Here is a 17,403-nt window from a genome sequence, read left to right as displayed (position 1 = left end):
GTGTTTTGAATGAAGGAACGGATGCAGGACTGAATGGATTTGAATCGTAGCAAGGTCTAATGTCTGCCCCAGGTAGAGTATGGAGTTGGAACACACTTTTATGAAGGGCCTCAGCTTCACATTTCCTTTTTAAAGGCACCACGGGAAATGAAAGGAACAGAAGCATTGCATAGATAAGTGAGAACAGGAACGCAAAGCCTTGCATGTCTGTAATTACAGAGCCTCTCGCACTGGCTGCTGCTGGCAGCATGCTGGGGTATGTGTTTTCAGTTCTCCAGGCTGGGAACTGCAGGTGCTACTGATTGCTTTGTGTGATCTGACATGGCCATGAAAGGAAAAGAGAGACAAGGAAAATAAAACCACGGAGCAATGGCTTGGCCAGGTGCAGGGCCTGCCCCAAGAGCGAGGGCCACCAGCATGTGTCCTGCCTCCAAGACCCGCTTTCAGCAGGGCAGATAGGAATCTAGCCACTTTTTCTGTGCTGGACCCTTGGGGATCAGGGACCCCACATGGAGCAGCCATGGCAGGGTGGTCTCTGGCTGTGTGAAGGACAGTGTCCATCCAACGGGAGCCTTTCTAGGTCAAGAAGGGGGAACAAGAGGCTTTAGGGCATGAGGTGCTGTGCAGAGGTCTCATCTGCAAAGGCTGTGCATGCAGTGTGTGTGTGTTCACTCAGGCCTACGTGTGTCAAAGTAGTGAGGGCGACCAAAATGGGCTTCATCCAGGGCCCTGAGAGTCCCTGGTGGGCCACTTTCTCCAAGACTCTGTTGAAGACACTGCATTTTGGCTCAAAATTTGCAACAGGCAGACCAGGCTTTCGAGCCATGGATGGGAGGCCAGTTTCCAGCTCTGCCTTGATGTCATCTCGTCTTTGTTGAGACAAGGTGGGCTCGCAGCCTCATCCCCACAACTGGTTGTTCACCCTCTGCCCAAACGAAACACCAGCCTGAAAACCTTCGTCTTTACATGTTACTTTTACTATAATTCTTTTATTTTCGAAGCCTACCCTGTTATATCCTTCCATTCTTACAACACCTCCTCCAGAAGTGCAGAAAGCAGAGGTTCTTGTTACTATCGACAAGGAACCGAGGCCCAGAAAGGCTACTGACTTGTTTCCCATCACATAGCAATTCAGCAATGGAGCCTGCTGTGGTCCCGCAATGCTGAAGTCCTAACTTTGGTACCTGTGAATGTGGCCCTGTTTGGGAATAGGATGTTTCTTTTGTTATGTTAATGAAATTATACCAGAGTAGTTGTAGTTGTTAGGTGCCCCTGGCCGATTTCTTCCACTCATATTGACCCCCATGTGACAGGGTAGAATAGCTCCATAGGATTTTCTAGACTATAAGGAACCCTGGTGGTGCAGTGGTTAAGCAGTTTGACTGCTAACCAAAAGGTCAGCAGTTTGAATCCATGAGCCACTCCTTGAAAACTCTATGGGCCAGTATTACTCAGTCCTATAGGGTTGCTATGGGTTGGAGTTGATTTGACAGTGATGGGTTTTAATGTTTTTTTTAATCTTTACAGAAGCAGATGGCCAGGTCTTTCTCCTACAGAGCCACTGTGTGGGTTCAAACCACCAATCTTTCAGTTAGCAACCAAGCACTTAACTGTTGCACCACCAGGGCTCCTTTAGCAGAGTAGCATGGGTCCTAAACCTATTGCCTTCTGCATGGTCTCTTATAAAAAGAAAAACAAAGACACACACATAGGGGAGGGGGTTGGGGAGGAAGACAGACACCAGATGAAGCTACATCTACAAGCAGCCAATGAACGCCAAGAAATGGTTGAAGCTACTGAAAGCCCACAGAGAGACAGCAAGGGATACCCTGAATTCAGACTCCTAGCCTCCCAAACTGTGAGACAATACATTTCTGTTCCTTAAAGTCACCCACTTGTGGCATTATTTTTGTTACAGAAGCAGTAAATAAATCAAGCAGAGCACCAGGGATCTCCACTCTGGCTTCCTGACTCCAAGTTCTTTTCCTTCTTCTGTCCTGGGTCCCCACCCCACATTTCCTACAGCTCCTGTCTCCTGAAAGGAACTCTCCACAGACAGGCTTCACCCTTCATTAGCAGCACGCACATCAGTTCTCCTGGTGCTGGGTAAACAGCCACTTACAAACAGGCAACCTCCTTGCTCTGTTTCCTCCTCACCCCCTTCTTCCCCATTCCTCCTCACCCTCACTCCCACCCAGGACAAAACTCATCTCCAGCAAGAGTCCTCAATATAGTTCTCTCTCTGAAAATGTTGGGGTGCACACCAGGAGGCTTTCCTGGGAGGAGAGACAGCATTGTTTACCTTTCTTGGGAAGGAGGAAGGGACAGTGGTGGCCTGGTCCCATGAATGGGCCTGTGCAGGCCTGAAGACAGGGTGATGTGTTATAAGTTTCTCTTTGCCTCACCTTCCAAACTGGGGGCCTAATGGTCACTGGGTGGCTATTTCTTCGAGCCTTAGAAGCCATCTAGTCCAGCCCTATCTTCTATCTAAAGCTTTGTCTATCTGACTTTTGGTGAATCACTCATTGATCCATTCGTTTATTCAATGAATATTATTGAGTACTGATTGTGTGCCAGCCTTTGCTCTAGGTGCTAGAGATATAACAATGAACAAGGCAGGTGAGGTTCCCATCACAATGGGAAGGGACACGATTATATGGCACACTGTTACATGGTGGGATGGGCTGGGGTGGGGCAAGATAGAGAAGTAATGGGAACTCAGAGAAGCATAGTGGTCAGGGAAGGCCTTGTGGGGGAGGAAATGTGTCTAAGGTGAGGCTGGAAAGATGAGGTGAGAGATGAGGTTGGAGGGGGAGGCTGGCACTGGGTCATGAGGGCTTGAAAATAATGGTAGAATGAACTTTGGAGTCTCTGGGTGGTAGAAACGGTTAATGTGCTTGCTGCAAACCAGAAGGTTGATGTTTTGGATCTTCCCAGAGGTGCCTCAGAAGAAAGACCTGGAGATCTACTTCCAGAAAAATCAGTCATTGAAAACCCTCTGGAGCACAATTCTACTCTGACACATGGAGTCGTCATGGGTCAGAGCCAACTCAATGGCAACTGGTTACTGATTAGAATGAACCTTATCCTAAAGGCAAGGGTAAGCCACTGAAAGATTTTAAGAAGATGAGTGGAATATTCACATTTGCGTTTTAGAAAGACCGTTTTGGCTATCATGTGGAAGAGACCTGTTCGCTAGAAATATAATTCAAGCCATACATGTAATTAAAAAATTTCTCATAGTGACATTAAAAAAAGAAATAGGTGAAATTAATTTTAAATAGTGTATTTAATTTAATCCAATATACTAAAATATGTCACTTTGAGGAGTAAGGTGCATCTGACCCAAGCCATGATATTTTCAATTGCCTTATATGCATGAGAAAGCTTGACAGTGAATAAGGAAGACTGAAGAAGAATTGATGTCTTTGAATCACAGTGTTGGTGAAGAATATTGAATATACCACAGACTGCCAGAAGAATGAATGAGCCTGTCTTAGAAGTACAGCCAGAATGCTCCTTAGAAGCAAGGATGGTGAAACTTCATTTCAAATATTTTAGACATGTTATCAGGAGGGACCAGTCCCTGGAGAAGGACATCATGTTTGGTAAAGTAGAGGGTCAGTGAAAAAGAGGAAGACCTCAACAAGATGAACTGGCACAGTGGCTGCAACAATGGGCTCAAGCATAACAACTGTGAGGATGGTGCAGGACCTGGCAGCATTTCCTTCTGTTGTACATAAGGTCGCTATGAGTCAGAACAAACTTGATGGCACCTAACCACAACAACAACTAAAATATTATCATTTTAACAAATACTCGATATAGAAGTTATTGAGATAATTTACATTTTTTTTTTTATATTAAGCCTTCAAAATCTATTGTGTAGTTTATACTTACAGCACATCTTATTGTGGACTAACCACCTTTTGAGTGCTCAGTAGCACATGTGACTAGTAGCTAGTCCAGAAAATGCATTTGAGGGCAGCAAGACTGGAGGTTAGGACACCAGAGGGGAAGCTGGTGCAGTTGACCTGAAAAATGATGGTGACTTGGGGATAGAGATAAAGGACAGGTTTTAAAGATATTACTCCCAGGTTTCTGACTTGGGCAATTGGGTGGATGTTGGGGCCATTCTGTGACGGAGAAGTCAGGAGGAAAAGAGGTTTGCGGGAGAATGGATATAGAGGGTTGGAAATGATGAGCTCTGTTTTGAATGTGTTGAGTTTTATAGAAGAGCTGGCGTTCAATATCTGTTCTCCCCTCTATTTTCTGGCTGGCCACAAGGCCACTCAGAATAAAGACCATATTGTCCCTTCTCCCTTATAGCCATGTGGTGGCCCTGTGACCAAGTTCTGGCCCATGGGATATAGGCACATGTAGGTGTGACTTCTGGGAAGTGTCTTTGAAGAGAGAAGTCATGCCTTTCACTGCTTCCTCCCTCCTGCTCTAGCCTGAGAAGCCATCTTGGATCGTGAGTTGAAAGTTGAGGCCTAAAGATGGCAGAATAACAAGATAGAAGGATTCTGAGACCCTGATGCTGTGGAGTCATCACACCAGACCTGAACTTAGTACCTCTGGACTCCTTTTATCTGAAAGAAAAAGTTTTATCTTGTTTAAGCAGTTTTATTTGGGGTTTTTCTTTTACTTGCAACTAGACCTATTCTAATGAATTAGCATACCACTTAAATGGAGTTTAAACTGGTAGTTAGATCTGATGAGCCTAAAGCTAAGGAGGTCTGGGCAGGCTATATAAATTTGGGAGTTACCAGTCCGTAGTTGGTCATTGAAGCCATGGCAACATATAAGATCTCCAAATGAGAGTGGTCTAGTGAGAAAAAGACCTAAAACAGAACTCTGAGGAACACCAACATTTAAGGGATAGGCAGAGGAAGAAGAACCTGCTAAGGAAACTAAGAAAAAGCCAGAGAGGTAGGAGGAAAACCAGGAAAGTACATACACAGAAGCCTAGAGAGAAGAGAGTTCCAAGGAAGGAGTGATCAACAGTGGTGAGGGCAAACATCTCTGTTTGCTCTGAAGAGCCTGGAAAAGCCAGTTAAGGGTTCTGCTGTGATCTCAAATTTCAGCAAAGGCTGGTCATGTCATCCTTCTGTTCAGCACCCTTCACTGGGCTCCTAGTTTCTTCAAGATAAAGCTCTAGCTCCTTAGCATGTCCTCAGGCACCCCCTGCCCCCCTCCCCGCCCAAAGTCTGGCTCCAGCTTTTTTGTCCCGTCTGTTGCTTTCCTCAGCACACTTGTCTCTGCCAGACCTAGGTTCCTACCATTCCCTGCCTTGGCTCATGTGCTTCTCTCTGACTGAAGAAACTTCCTTCCTCCATTTTTTCTCCCCCAAATTCTACCCATACTTCAAGCCTTAATTCAAATGTCAACTCTTCTGTCCCCTGATTCTCCCAAACAGATTAATTGGCCCACCTCATACCTCCAGAGCGTTTTGTTCACCCTCAGTCACAGCTCTCATTGCAGTCTGACTTGTGTTGAAGTTAGCTGTACTCATGTGTATCTTTCCAACTAGACTGTGAGCTTGGAGAAATCTGAGGATACTTCTGGCTACTTATCCTCATCCCCCGTGGTGCCTTCCACAGAGTTTTTTGATGTTTGATAAATATTTGTGGATTTAATGAAATGGTCCTTGATATCGCCCAAGAGTGTGGTCTCTTCTTTGACATATCACTCCAGGGGTAGATGGAATGGGGAAGACACTGAAATACATATGGAAGCCTGGTTTAGAGGAAAATAGAGAAGAAGTTGAGCTTGAATTCAGCTTCTCAAAGAAATGGCCCAGTGCAGTTCTTCCCCTGAATCCAAGTAGCTCGTATTATCTGCACACTTAAGAACTATCTTCTTAACAGAAAAGGAATAGAGGGGAAAAAAACAATGATACAAAAAGTAGGCTCTTTAAAAAGATGAACAAAACTGACAAACCTTTAGCTAGACTGATCAAGAAAAAAAGAAAACTCAAATTACTAAAGTCAAGAATGAAAGAAGGGACAGTATACTGACTTTTATGGAAATAAAAAAGGTTTTAAGGAATACTATGAATAACTGTATGCCAACAAATTAGATAACTTTGATGAAATGGAAAAATTCTTAGAAATACACAAACTACTGAAACTAGCTCAGAAGAAGTAGATAATCTAAGTACACCTATAAAAAGTACAGAGATTGAATTGGTAATTTTAAAACTTTCCACAAAGAAAACCCAGGTTCCAATTCTGAATTCTGCCAAACATTTTTAAAAACTTACACCATTCCTTCACAAATACTTCCAAAATATAGAATTCCACTAGGCCAGTGTTACCCAGATACCAAAACCAGACAAAAACATCACCAGAAAACTATATACCAATATCCCTTATGAATATAGATGCAAAAATCCTCAACAAAATATTAGCAAAATGAGTCCACCGGTAACATGTAAAAAAGATTATACACCATGATCAAGTGAGATTTATCCCATGAATGCAAGATTGGTTTAACATTCAAAAGTCAATCAATGTAATATACCATATTAACAGAATAAAGGGGAAAATATGATTATCTGAATAGATGTAGAAAGAACATATGGCAAAATCCAACACCTTGTCGTGATAAAAACATGTAACAAACTAGGACTAGAAGGGAACTTCCTCATCCTGATAAAGACCACCTACAGGAAAATCCAGGCTAACATTTACTTAATGGTAAAAGATTGAAAACTTCCCCCCACCCCTTGTCATGGATTGAATTGTGTCCTCCTAAAGTGTGTGTCAAGTTGGCTAGCCCATGATTCCCAGTATTGTGTGATTGTCCACCATTTTGTCATCTGATGTGATTTTCCTTTGTGTTGTAAATCATACCTCTATGGTGTTAATGAGGTAGAATTTGTGGCAGTTATGTTAATGAGGCAGGACACAATCTACAAGATTAGGTTTTGTCTAACACCAATCTCTTTTGAAATATACAAGAGAGAAGCTAGCAGAGAGACATGGGGAGCTCATACCACTAAGAAGAAAGAGCTAGGAACACATGTCCTTTGGTCCTGGGTCCCTGCACCAAGAAGCTCCTAGACCGGGGGAGATTGATGACAAAGACCTTCCCCCAGATCTGACAGACAGAGGAAAGCCTTCCCCGGGAGTCGGCACCCTGAATTTGGACTTCTAGCCTCCTAGGCTGTGAGAAAATAAATTTCCTTTGTTAAAGCCATCCACTTGTGGTATTTCTGTTATAGCAGCACTAGATAATTAAGGCACCCCCTCAAGATTAGGAAGAAGACAAGGATGTCCACTCTTGACAATTTTACTCAACATTGTCCTGGAGGTTCTAGCCAGGGCATTTAGGCAAGGAAAAGAAATAAAAGTCATTCACATTAGAAAGGAAGGAGTAAAAGTATCTGTATTAGCAGATGACACATTTTGTATATTGAAAATTCTATGTAATCCCCCAAAAAACTATTAATCAACAAGTTCAGCAAGATTGAAGGGTACAAGATTAATATACAAAAATCAGTTATATCTATACATTAGCAATGAATAATTTAGATATAAAATTAAGAAAACAATTCTATTTACAATAGCATCAAGAATAATAAAACAGGAAGAAATTTAACAAAATATGTTCAAAACATATACTGAAAATTATAAAACATCATTGAAAGAAATTAAAGACCTAAATAAGTGGAAAGATATGGTTCAGAAGATTTGATATTATTAAGATGGCAGCATTTCCCAGACTGACCTACGGATTCAACACAATCCCTATCAAAATCCCAGACAGCACACTACCTGATTTTAGAACCTATTACACTGCCACAGTAGTCGAAACGGCCTGGTACTGGTACAATAATAGATACATAGACCAATGGAACAGAATTAAGAATTCAGACATAAATTTACCCACCTATTAGCAGCTGATATTTGACAAAGGCCCAAGTCCATTAAGTGGGGAAAAGACAGTCTCTTTAACAAATGGTGCTGGCATAACTGGATATCCATCTGCAAAAAAGTGAAACAAGACTCATACCTTACACCATGCACAAAAACTAACTCAAAATGGATCAAAGACCTAAATATAAAATCTAAAATGGTAAAGATCATAGAGGAAACAATAGGGACAATGCTAGGAGCCCTTTTACATGGCATAAACACTATACAAAACATTACTAACAAGGCACAAATACCAGAAGAGAAACGATAACTGGGAACTCCTAAAAATCAAACACTTATGTTCATCCAAAGACTTCACCAAAAGAGTAAAAAGACAACCTACAGACTGGGAACAAAATTTCGGCTACAAAAATTCGATCAGCATCTGCTCTCTAAAATCTACAGGATACTCCAAAATCTCAACAACAAAAAGACAAATAACCCAATTTAAAAATGGGCAAAGGATATGAACAGGCACTTCACTGAAGAAGACATTTAGGTGTCTAACAGATACATGAGGAAATGCTCACAATCATTAGCTGCTAGAGAAATATAAATCAAAACTACAATGAGATACCATCTCACCCCAACAAGGATGGCATTAATCCGAAAAACACAAAATAATAAATGTTGGAGAGGTTGTTGAGAGACTGGAACACTTATACACTGCTGATGGGAATGTAAAATGGTACAGCCACTTTGGAAATCTATTTGGCGCTTCCTTAAAAAGCTAGAAGTAAAACTACCATAAAAAAAAAAAAACCAAGTCCAGTGCCATCGAGTCAATTCCGACTCATAGCGACCCTATAGGACAGAGTAGAACGCCCCATAGAGTTTCCAAGGAGCGCCTGGAGGATTCGAACTGCCGACCCTTTGGTTAGCAGTTGTAGCACTTAACAACTACGCCACCAGGGTTTCCCATACAATCCAGCAATTCCACTCCTCGGAATACATCCTAGAGAAATAAGAGCCTTCACATGAATAGATATATGCACACCAATGTGCACTGTTTACAATAGCAAAAAGATAGAAGCAACCAAGGTGCCCATCAGTGGATGAATGGATAAACAAATTATGGTATATTCACACAATGGAATACTACGCAACGTTAAAGAACAATGATAGATTCGTGAAACATAACATGGAGGAATTTGGAAGGCATTATGCTGGGTGAAATTAGTTGCAAAAGAACAAATACTGTATGAGACCACTATTAGAAGAACTCAAGAAAAGGTTTAAACACAGAAAACATTCTTTGATGGTTATGAGGGTGGGGAGGGAGGGAGAGGGGTATTCACTAATTAAATAGTAGACAAGAATTATTTTTGGTGAATGGAAGGACAACATACAACACGGGGAAGTCAGCACAGCTGGGCTAATCCAAAAGCTAAGAAGTTTCCCAAATACAACCAAACTCTTTGAGGGACAGAGAAGCAGGGGTGGGGGTCTGGGGCCATTATTTCAGGGGACATCTAGGTCAACTGGCATAACAAAGTGCATTAAGAAAATGTTCTGCATCTCACTTTGGTAAGTGGCATCTGAGGTCTTAAAAGCTAGCAAGTGGCCATCTAAGATGGATCAATTGGTCTCAACTTACCTGGAGCAAAGGAGAATGAAGAACACCAAAGACACAAGGAAAATCTGAGCCCAAGAGAAAGAAAGGGCCACATAAACCAGAGACTCCATCAGCTTCAGGCTGGAAGAACTAGATGGTGCCTGGTTACCTCCAATGACTGCCCCGACAAGGAACACAACAGAGAATCCCTGATGAACCAGGAGAAAAGTGGGATGCAGACCTCAAATTCTAATATAAAGACCAGATTTAATGGTCTGACTGAGACTGAAGGGACCCCAGAGGTCATGGCCCCTGGACTCTCTGTTAGCCCAAAACTAAAACCATTCCTAAAGCCAACTCTTCAAAGATTGGACTGCACTATAAAGACATAAAATGATACTGGTGAGGAATGTGCTTCTCAGCTCAAGTGAACACATGAGACTATGTGGGCAGCTCCTGTTTGGAAACAAGAAGAGAAGGCAAAGGGGGACAGGAGCTGGCTGAATGTACATGGTAAATACAGGGTGGAAAGAAGGTGTGTGCTGTCACATGGTAGGGAGAACAACTAGGGTCATAGGACAATATGTGTATAAGTTTTTGTATGAGAAACTGACTTGAATTGTAAATTTTCACTTAAAGCACATTAAAAAAAAAAAAAAGACGAAGTGATGCTTAAAAAAGAAAAAATCCAACTGGTTTATTTAAAGAAATAGATACACTGATACTAAATTCATATGGAAATACAAGGGACTCCAAATGACCAAAACCGTCTTGAAAGATGAAGAAAAAGTTAGAAGACTCACACATCCAGATTTCAAAACTTACCACAAAGCTACAGTAATCAAGATGGTGTGGTAATGGCATAAGGATAGACCTATAGATCAGTGGACTAGAATTGAGAGTCCAGAAATAAACCCATAGTTACAGTCAATTGCTTTTCAACAAGGGTGCCAAGAAAATTCAATGGGTGAAAGAATAATCTTTTCAACTAATGGTGTGAAACAACCAGATATCCACATGCAAAACAATTAAGTTGGACCCCTACGTCACACCATACACAAAAATTAACTCAACATCTATCATAGACCAAAATGTAAGAGCTAAAACTATAAAACTCTTAGAAGAAAACTTAGCAGTAAGTCTTTGTGATCTTGGGTCTATCACAGATCAAAAAGCAAGAGTTAAAACTATAAAACTCTTAGAAGAAAACCTAGGAGTAAATCTTTGTGATCTTGGGTTAGGCAATTGTTTCTTGGATATGACATGAAAAGCAGAAGTTACAAAAGAAAATGTAGATACGTTGGACTTCATAAAAAATTAAAAAAAAATTTGTGCTTCTAAGGACAACATCAAGAAAGTAAAAAGACAACCCACAGAATGGGAGAAAATATTTGCACATCATATCTTTGATAAGCGACTTGCATCCAGAATATATAAAAAAGTCTTACAACTCAATAATAAAAGATAAATAACCCAATGTAAAAATGGGAAAAGGATCCAAATAGACATTTCTCCATCGAAGATATCAAAGGACACTAAGCACATGAAAAGATGCTCAACATTATTAGGCATCAGGGAAATGCAGATCGAAACCACAATGCAATACCACTTCACACCCACTACCCACTACCTTCGGGGCGATTCTGACTCATAGCGACCCTATAGGACAGAGTAGAACTGCTCCATAGTTTCCAAGGAGCGCCTGGCAGATTCGAACTGCCGACCTCTTGATTAACAGCCTAACACTTAACCACTACGCCACCAGAGTTTCCCTCACACCCACTAGGATGGCTATAACCAATAAGACAGATAATAACAAGTGTCGGTGAGGATGTGATGAAATTGGAACACTTATATGCTGCTGAGGAAACCCTGGTGGTATAGTGGTTAAATGCTACGGCTGCTAAACAAAAGGTCGGCAGTTCGAATTCACCAGGCTCTCCTTGGACACTCTATGGGGCAGTTCTACTTGTCTACAGGGTCACTATGAGTCAGAGTCGACTCGATGGCAACGGTTTTTTTTTTAATGCTGCTGATGGTAACACAAAATGGTGCAGCCACTTTGGAAAACAGTCTGGCAGTTCCTCAAAAGGTTAAACATAGAGTTACTACTTGACCTAGCAATTCTATTCTTATGTATATACCCAGAATAAATGAAAGATATGTGCACACAAAACCTTGTACACAAATGCTCATAGCAGCATTGCCATTATAGCCCCCAAATGAAAACAACCTAAATGACTAAACCAAAAAATCCAAACCCAATGCCGTCGAGTCAATACCGACTGCTAGTGACCCAAATATCTACCCACTCATAAATGTATTAAAAAATATGGTGTACTCATACAATGAAATTTTATCTGGCAGTAAAAAAAAAAAAAAAAAAGAAATGTCCAGAATAGACAAACCTATAGAGGTGGAAAGTGGTTGCCTAGAGCTAGGGGTAGGTGAAATGAGGGGTGCAAATTGGTATAGGGTTTCTTTTTGAGGTAAGGAAAATGTTCTGGAGTTACTGGTGATGGTTGTACAACTCCAAATTAACTAAAAAACACTGAATTGTAAACTTAAAAAGGTGAATTTTATGCTATGTGAAAACTGATACACACACACATAGAGAGAGAGTTTATCATACCTAAATGTAAGGTGTAGTTTTTTTTTTTAAATGTAAGGTGGGCCTCCACTTTCCTAATGCAAAGATCCAAAATCCAGTTTTTTTGCCATCTTGAATATATCTCAACATGCGTGGCATAGGCAAAATTTTCCTCAAAAAGAAAGACAACAAAAAAACAAAAAAAGGAAGGAAAATTTGTGCACACTTCTTTCTTTAGCTCCCTTCCCCCCACCCCCCGCCGCCATTTTCCACCTCATTCTAAGGGAGTGAAGGTGGGAGAGCATATTCTCAGTATTTATGACAGTGGGCACAAGGATCTCCCTCACAAATGACCTTGCCCTCCTCTTGAGGCTCTTTGAGAAAGTAGACATCAGGGGCTTCTGCCTGTCCAGCACCTGCTCTCCTGATTCTTGTAACAGCATGTCAGTTGTCCTTCCGTCAGTTATACCTCCCTCAATCTCAGAAGGTCTGTCAATCAGGGGGCCCTCCCCTTCCACGGTCAAGAGGTGGACACTCGACCCAATTAATCCAATCAGTTACCCTTCTTTGGGAATACGAATTGAGGGGGGGGGTGACTCAAGAAAAATGCAGCTGACTTGCCTGACTGGTGACCATTTACTTTAATATTTTAACTTAAGCTAGAAACACTCATTGAATTTCAACTATGTCAAAGCAGTGTTAGTTGGAGGAACATAAAGTTGACCAAAATGATATCCTATCTCTCAATGAACTCAGCTGGTGGGTAGTAGAAGGGTGGAGAAATACTCCCTAAATTCTGACTGAGTGGATCAGACAGAAGGATGTGACCTTGGCTAGAGACAGAGGCTCCTGACCTAAGAAATTTCTCTGACCCACACAGGGAAGGTACACCTTATGATGGGGTATTGAAGTCAGAATTGTAGACTTTGGGGCTGACAAGGAACTTACAGATCATTCGAATGAAGGAATGCAGATTCTGAGAGGTTAAATGATTTGGCTAATAGCACACACAGCAGCCAAACTGGCATTAGGATTTCTCCTCTGACTCCTAGTCCAGTGCTCATCTCACTACCTCATAATCACATTGTTGACATTTGCTGGCCCTCCAGGGGCTTGAGGAGGAGGAGGGGCAATATTTAGGGCTTTTTTAAGTGGTTACCTAGGAGAGTATGTCTTGCAAAGCCACCCAAGAAATCAGCCATGGAATTGGGAAAGATTCCAATAGTTCTAGTCATGCTGCTTTCTTCCTTAGTTAGCCCACCAGGGACTTGGTGGTCGGGACTTGTACTAGGGTTTTCACTGCAATGGGAGTGTCAGTGTGTGTGTTTTCCACCCTTCTTCAACCTCCTGGAATCCTTGAAGGTCAATGGATAAAGGGTGTGGTGAAATGACCTCTGCCACCTCCATGGTCTCTTTCCTCTGGGTGACCCAGTCAGCTGGGGTTGGAGAGTCCTTGGTTATCTTTACCTGTAAGGTGTGGGGGATGTCATTGAAGCACCCAGCAAGGGGTGTAAGGAGGAAATCAATTCAGAAGTCAGGCCTGGACTTTCCCCACGTCTGACAATGATTTACCTTAGCCTGGCAACTTGCTCTGGGCAGGAACAGCCAGAGTAAACAGCTTGTGTTGCTGGTTCTGGAAGAGAGACAGAGGAGCCTGGACCCTGTTCTTTGGGAGCTCATGTTTGGTTGGAGGAAGAGAAGGAGTGAAGTTCTTCCAAGCTGTGTTTTTCGACCATGAATGGGAGTGATCAATTTAACCAATACTCTTAGAGAACGTCTCATGTCCCCCGAACTGTGTAAGGATCTGTGGCCCACATATAAATAATATATGCTTCCTGTCTGCAAGGAACCACAAACATAAGACTGACACTCTTGATAGGACGTGGTCAGTGATAATCCTAGGATGTAAGAGAAGGAAAAAGGAAGGTATGCACCCACCTGGGACTCAGGGAAGGTTTCCTAGAGGAGAGGACACCAAAGCAAAGGAGTTAGGCAGGAAAGAAAGCAATCAGGCTCAAAGGCAAGAGAACCACTTGAACAAAGGTGTGTAATCTGGGTGTGGGGGAAAGGGCAGGCAGTTGACAGTGTTACTAGAGTACGAAGAGCAAGATGGGAAGTGTGAGTGGGGAGATAAGGCAGAGATACAGGTGTGTATTGGGGGAGGGGTAACCCATGTTAAGAAAAAAAAAATGTTAAGAGCATGGTCTTTATTCTGAGCAGGGGAGAGGGAAGTGCCTGGGGAGATCTGCATTTTAGATAGATCACTGCGGTGTGGAATTGGGGAGGCGGAGCCAAGACTGGAAGCAGGGAAACAAATGGAGAAGGTGAGTGCCTGATGCAAGGTATTCATAAGGAAAATGGAGGGCATGGGCTGGAGAAATACCCAGGAGGTGGGCGATGGAGACAGAAGAGAGAGGCACACATCCATGGGGCTCCGGGGTTTCTGGCTTGGTGCCTGGGTGGATAATGGTCCCATGAACTGAGATAAGAAATACAGAGAAAAGAAACAAGTCTGGGAGGGAGATGCTGATGATGGCCAACATTTACTAATTACTTATATGAACTAGGCTCTGTGTGAAGAGTTTTTCATGCATTTTCTCAGGACTCTATGAAGTAGGTATTATTGTTTTTATGCCGGACTTACAGATAAGGATAATGAAACTTCACAATGTTGAGTAGCTTGGCCAGGTCTACACAGCTGGTAGAGCAGTAGAGAGTGGTTAGAAACCAGGCATCCCGACTCCAGGGCCAATGCTCTTAATCACCAGGCTTTATATGTGTTTGTATGTGATGAGGCTAAAGAGACCTCCCATAATGGGGAGGTCTGGTCCAGAAGTATAATTAGGAGGTCATCAGAGCCCAAATCATAGTAAAACCATGACTGACCAGTGACCTAAGCACAGTGTCCTGTTAAAGAAGTAGCCAGATGGTAAAGGGTCCACGAGAGACAAAAACCAGAAATGTCCCCTCTGATTTTTATTTCAGAAGACATCCTCTGCAATCTGGGCAACAGAAAACTAGGCAATCACAAACAGTGTAGCAGTATCAAATAAAAATGTCCACCAAGTTATGCAGACATGTTAATTATAACAGTTACTATGTTGCATAGTAATTATCCTAAACAGTAAACTTTTTACATAAATAGCAGTAATTAGTATAGCACAAGTTTCCCAAACTACATCCTGTGGAATAAGTAGTTCCTGAAGATGTTAAATGTTTGGATAGAAAAGGGCCTTGGAGTCAGACAAGTTTAGGAAATACTGGTATAATTTTGAGAGAGAGAGCGAAATGGCTGGTTTATACTTTTTATTTTTTCTCTGTTAGGAGGTAGTGTAGTATAATGGCTAAGAGCGTAGGCACTGGAAACAGCCTGGGATTGAATTCTACCACCAACAAGCTCGGTAATTTGGGACAAGTTACTTAACTTCTCTAAGCCTTAGTTTCCTCATCTGTATAAAAACCAAACCCGTTGCTGTCGAGCAGATTCCGACTCATAGTGACACTATAGGACAGAGAACTGCTCCACAGTGTTTCTAAGGAGTGGCTGGTGGATTCAAACCACCAACTTTTGGTTAGCAGCCAAACTCTTAACCACTGCACTACCAGGGCTCTATATCCGTATAAGGGAATAGTAATAGACTCACTTCAGAAGACTGTTCCTGGGATTGAATATAATAATGGATTTAAAACACTTAAAATAGAGGCTGGCACAGACAGAGGGCACCATAAAATGTTATTATTATCTATAAACTATCCCACTGTTAGCAAGTTCCTGATATCCTATAGTTTAATCCTTGTCACACACACACATCTGCACACACACACACATCACACACAATGTTACCCACATTCCTTAAAAGTCAGAAGTCTTAGCTCTGACACCCTGTTAGTTGAAGTTTTTCATGCCCCTACCCCTACCTCACCACAGCCGAGGACTGGAAATCACAGAGCTTTTTGCTCTGCTTCTCTCCAGGCAAAGGGACCAGGGAAAGGGAGGATTAATGCCCTGGCAGCATGACCTTTGAAGAGCCATCTCTAGCTCATAGTTACCTTTGTGAACACTCAAAAAGGGCATATATCTTCTGGGTGGACACTGCCTGGACCAGGGCACACAGCTTGGCAAGCAAAGTGCGGGCTGTGTTTAAGCCCCCACTTGCCTCCTTGTTTGGATGGCCTTGTGCAGTGAACAACCTGCACAACCACACATGGCAGTTCTGACCTTCAGGTCCTGAGGAAGGAGCTGGAAGCTGATGATCACTGAAAAACAGGGTATTGGCTCCCCCTTTCCCAGAAGTTCATAAGACTAGGTCTCCACAAGCATTAGGTGGGTAAACCATCCTTCTTTTTTCCTCCTCTTCCCCCCCCCCCCACCCCAATTCATTCACACAGAGGCTGACTTCAGGATATGCTTTGGTGTGAGCAGATACCCCAGGCCTTCCCTGTTTCTCTGAAATCCCCTTGATTGTAGTTGGGAGATGATCAAGTTTTCTAAAGTAGAATCAGGGAGGGGATGACTTTCCAGGTTTCCCCTGGCACATAATGAGCACTAGCTTATGATGCTCCTAACCAGAGCATGCCAGGGCCGGAGCAAGTCTGATCACGACTTGGGCAAGAAAAGGACAAAGGTGAGAATAAGAGCTACCCCTGCCAGTTTCTCAATCCCTACTCAGTGGCCAAAATACTTGGCTTCCAGTAAGGACTCTCACCACCCTTTTAGGTTGACACTTCCTGTGTAAAACTGCTGGGGGAGAAAAATATTTCCTGTTCTTTTCTGGGGATGGGTGGGGTGGAGGGGGACAAGCACACTCCCAGTGACACACACTCACACTCACACACACTCCCACAGTCTCCTCAGCCACCAGAGGAGCTGCTGCCTGGAAGCACTTTTGAGCCTAGAGGCCCAGTCTAGGCTGACCTGTGGTGATGTGGCGAAGGCTTTTCCCTTTCCATTATCTCTGTTCCCTCCTCAATAAAGTGAGGGATATGGGTGGGGTTGGTTTTTAAGGCTCCTCACAGTTCTAAGGGTTTATTCACTCCCCCCGCAATCTGACAGGTAAGGGTGGAAGCTCAGGCCCCGGGCTAGCATAGACTGACCAGAAATGGCTTACTCTCATCTATACCGCCCAAGGACAACAGAGGCCTGTGTGCTAAAGACAAACCATTTCCCTCACCATTTTGCTTAGGGTCTACCTCGGTCGCTTTTGAAAAGAAATACAAGCTGGGGCCCCAGCTGGGAGCATAGGTCCTGGGCCTTCAGGCTTAGGAACAAAGGCTGAGCTGGAGAGGGAAGGGGCCTTCCTTCCCAGAAGTGAGGGGAGGAGAGCCCCTGGGCTGCT

Source organism: Elephas maximus, chromosome 19 (assembly GCF_024166365.1).
Source record: "Elephas maximus indicus isolate mEleMax1 chromosome 19, mEleMax1 primary haplotype, whole genome shotgun sequence".
Lineage (NCBI taxonomy): Eukaryota > Metazoa > Chordata > Mammalia > Proboscidea > Elephantidae > Elephas > Elephas maximus.
Note: the sequence above shows the minus strand (reverse complement) of the source record.